Consider the following 4,590-nt stretch of genomic DNA (forward strand, 5'->3'; position numbering starts at 1 on the left):
AGAGAGAGAGAGAGAGAGAGAGAGAGAGCGAGAGAGAGAGCACATTTTGTGCCCGATGGGCATTGTTAGTCCTTCAAGATTAGACCCTGTTTCTAAGTTTTTTTTTCACCAAGCTATATAGGGGACACATAGCATCTAAAATCTTTACTCATGTCTGTACTGCTGGGTTTGCAATAGAGGCCACTATATACTTGATAGATTTATAAAGTGTATACTTTCAAGATTTATCACTTGATCTGTCAAATTTCAAAGTTAATTAAAATATCAATAATTCCCCCTGTGAGTTTATCTATGAATTTTCCCACAAGGTAAACAGACCTGGACTGAGTATGTAGTTTAGGTGGTAAAGTGTTTGTAGAGCATGGGTAAAGTCCTGGATTCCATTTCTTACACCACACATAAAAAACCAAAACTAAATAAAACAGACAACAGAGACTAGACTTTTTCAAAAGGAATATCACTATATATTACTAGCAAAGTGGGAAACTTGGAGACTTTTGATAGAAGTTCATTTCATACATTGATTAAGATATTTCAGGTATTGTTTTTTGTTTTGTTTTATGTTTTAAGACTGAGTCTCATGTAGTTCTGGTTGACTTTGAACTTGCTGTGCAGTTGAGGACTACTTTCCACTCCCAATCCTCCTGTCTCTATCCCCACAAAGACTGGTATGCCTCTATAGTATATTTCAAATGAGAAAAATTGCCAAAGCATTTTCAAATGTTATCAGAATGAACTGGAGACAAATGAGGGTTAGTCACCAGGCTGAGTTGACATTCACTTTGTCCATGTGCTGTTTTGCCTGGAGAGTTGTGAAAATAAGATACATTTTTGGAGTTAAGAAAAATAACTGGAAGTTTATGCTAAAACTGTACACAACTTGCTTTTTTTTCTCTTTTAAATATATCAGTGGAATTTCTAGGCTTGTTGCAGAGGGTACTTGCATCAACATTTTCTTTGAAGACAAGTATACATTCTTAGATACTGGCAAGCATTTGTAAGGAGAGCCAGAGGTAACATGGTACCCTCCAACAAGTCCCCTAGGGTCTGTGGTGGAAATCTCCCCAAATCTACAAACTGTGTTCTATTTGGCTAGGTATCTGAAAGGCTTTTCTGACTATAACAAGTGTTCTGTTGTAGTTCCATTAATCCTGAGATTTGCCAGAGAAAAATCAATTCCATCATTTTGGGCCAAATTTAAAGTAATCTTTATTAAATAATAAATACTGACCAAAAGACAGACTTTGGTAAGGGCCATTCCCTTGGATTTCCTATCTGGAATTACCCTGAGTCTTGAACTACAAGGGTTTATAAGGACAATCTATAGGCTACCATACTTTTCTAGGAGGCTTTGTTATTTCAAAAACTCCCAGCATTCCAGGAAGTTACCTGGTCTTTGGGCAGGTAGGGCTTACAGGCTAATTTTGGGCATTAAAATTCTATAACTTTGCAGGAAGTTTCCAATTTTTGACTGGGATCATGACTTCAGATTTTTTGTGACATTCTTCTAGGGCGAATTTTGTCCTTCAACCCAAGGTCTTCCTATTTTTGCTGCCTTTAAACATTATGCCTCATTTCTTAGGATGGATGACTGAAACATTAGTACAATGAATGGTACAGAAAAAAATTCACACAGTACTAATTGGATAATTACATTAATTTATGTTCTGCAAATGATAAACATGACACACTAACATACTGTCATTATCTGTTTTCATGAAAGTGACCCTGAAAGACTAGAAATGATTGGGTGAGAAGGTCAGTGGACAGCAGCTTTTTCGGCCCTCACTAATGGGGCTGGGTATCTTAGAAATGTTACATGAATATTATAGTCTCTTAAATAATTTTATCCTGTGTTATTCTTTGCGTATTCCTTTTCTTTCAACTATCTGTGTTCATATGTACCCATCCAGCTACATAAGCCACAGAATGTGTGTTCAAGTCAGAGGACAATCTTTGGCTTTTCTTCTTTCAACATGGGCTCCTTCTCTGTCTCAGCCTGATTATTGCTTTTAAAACTTAATACCCTTTGTATACACAGCTACTAAACACTGTGTTCTCTTTAAAACGCACACAACAAGCTCCTCAGAAATAAAGTTGCTGAGCTTCTTTTAACATTAAAGCCTGTTTAGTGACTGCCCTGTTTGTCTGAGAGGGTGGCCTTGGTATTGTGAAAAAATATTTTCTATTAATGATAAAACATCAATGTATCATTGCTCTATTTTGACCCACATTTTGGTGCTGAATTCAAGTTGGTTTTCCACCTGGAAATTTTGCAGATCCTTTTAGCTTTCAGTGAAAACCAGCGTCTGAGCTCTATTGCTGACAATCAGCTAGTGTTTCAGGGTCTAGAAAATGGGGGAGTGCCAGAGATGAAAATTTACACCTGAGAGAGTTAGCAGAAGTTTTTTTTTTTTTTTTTTTTTTAGCTTACTCACTCCATTACCTCACTCCATTACCTGAGGATGTGGATAGAGGAATTATCTATCTTAATTTGTATCTTGGGAGCTGTTGAATTCATAAATCCCAGAAGGCTTCAACCAGCATCATTGGTGCTAGTCTTAGAACAGCCAGAATTTACTCCTGGTTTACAAAGTAAACTGCAAAGCCTGAAGTAGTCCAGACTGAGTCTTGACTTCAAACTGTACTCAGATAAGAGATGTCATCCAGGGAATCCCTCTGGGTTTAGATTATAGCCCTTAGATTTGGAGCCATGCATATTTGGTAAGATCAGCTACTTATAGATGCAATCTGACTCTTCGGGAAAGTTTTGAATTTCTTGGTGTGTTGGTTTATAGTAAAGCAAACTTTAGAAATGTCCTTGGAAGCATAAGAAGTAACAATTTAGACACGATTAGTGAGGGCTGATGGGTGAGTCTCTTAATGCATTCAAGGTCTGCACCATAGCTGACTGAGCAAGCTTTGGGAGTTTCAAAGGAGTGTGGCTCTTAGTGGATAGAACTATGGTACATGCAATTTAGGAGATAAGTTGGAAAAATCTAAGGACTTATTTAAGATGTTTGTTGTCTGCTACACTGTAGTTTCTGTTTGATGTGGGGTTTTTGTTTGTTTGTTTGTTTTTATTAAAGCTATAGTGTATGTGAGGAAAATCTGAACGGGGTTTCCTGAAGTAAGCAATCTGACTCTTTAAAAAAGTGGTAGAATAACCTATTTGTTGAGGAGCACATCTAATATAGGTCCCAGAGAGGTACACATGATGTTTTGAATTTCTTATCAATGTATAAAGGAAACTCATGGTCTGGACCTGATTGGAGGAGCTTTTGCTGAAGGTAATGTCTTGCCACTGTAGCTTTCAAGTCTGTGTTGAGGAAACAAAAGCTTTCATTTAATAGCACTTGCATAAACTATTTTTGTAGGTAGAGACATCAAGTGATGTTTCATATTTGTTGTTTTGATTTTCTGTCCCTAAACTTACCCTGTAAATTCACACTGTGCTTGTAAGTAGTGATGTAGTTGGTAGCTCTATAAAGCCATGTGTAAGGACTGTGTAATTTAACTAAAGAAACAAAATAGCATTGAAGTGTGCAGACTTTCATGTAAGGAAAAGGGAGTGCTCAGAGTAGAGGAGGATCGCAGTTTGCAGAAGGAGGAGTTGTGGACTTAGGCTCTGTTAAAAGTAAGGTTTCAAGAAATTGAGCTCTTTTAGTTTTCAAAATTGAAAGACCCAAATGAACTTGTAAATTTTTATCAGGCTGAATAAAACAGCTGTGAAATCTGGCATGACCAGCTTATGAAGATTGCCAATGGCAAAGACCTTGAAATTCATGTAGCCTGCTCTTTTGTTCCTAGAACTTACTCAACACTAAAATGATTCATAGGAATAAATTTCATTATTTAATTAGGGGAAGTCTGAATTATTATTTGTTTATTTATTTATTTTAAGTGTATGGATGTGTGCATGCATGTGCATGTGCACGCACATGTGTATACCATGGTATGTATGAATGTTAGAAGACAGCTCTTGAGATTGTTCTCCTCCTACTGTGTGGTTCTGGGCATTAGTTTCAGATTATCAGGATGGACAAATATTACCTTTAACCACTAAAACAGCTCACCTGCCCCTATTACTAATATTTAATTTACATTTTCAACAAAAGTAAATAATAGGATGGAAAGAATTATATTGTGAATAACTCTACAAATAATTGTACTTTTTCCATTTAGTTTAAAATGCTGAGAGAGAAGCTTTCTGTTTCTCATTGCTGTGAAAACATATTTTTTTCTGTGTCCAAGGTGAGGAAGGAACTGTAGAAATAATTTTCATTACTGAATTAGGGGAAGCTTGCATTTTTTTCTTTTTGATTATATGCATGTGTGTCCATCTATGTGTGTCTGCCTGTCTATGTCTTTCTTCCCATGTGTGCTCACTTACTTGCCCATGTACACACAGAGATCAGAGGGAAAATTCCAGGAGTCAGTTCTTTCCTTCCACCAAAGATGTTTAATAAATGAGACTCAGATCCTCAGGCTTAGTAGCAAAAACAAACATCTTTATTCACTGAGTCATCTTGCCATCCCTCACTGATATTTTCATATTTGTTTGTTTATTTATTTATTGATTGATATTTT

The sequence above is a fragment of the Mastomys coucha genome, chromosome X (genome assembly GCF_008632895.1).
Source record: "Mastomys coucha isolate ucsf_1 chromosome X, UCSF_Mcou_1, whole genome shotgun sequence".
Classification (NCBI taxonomy): Eukaryota; Metazoa; Chordata; class Mammalia; order Rodentia; family Muridae; genus Mastomys; species Mastomys coucha.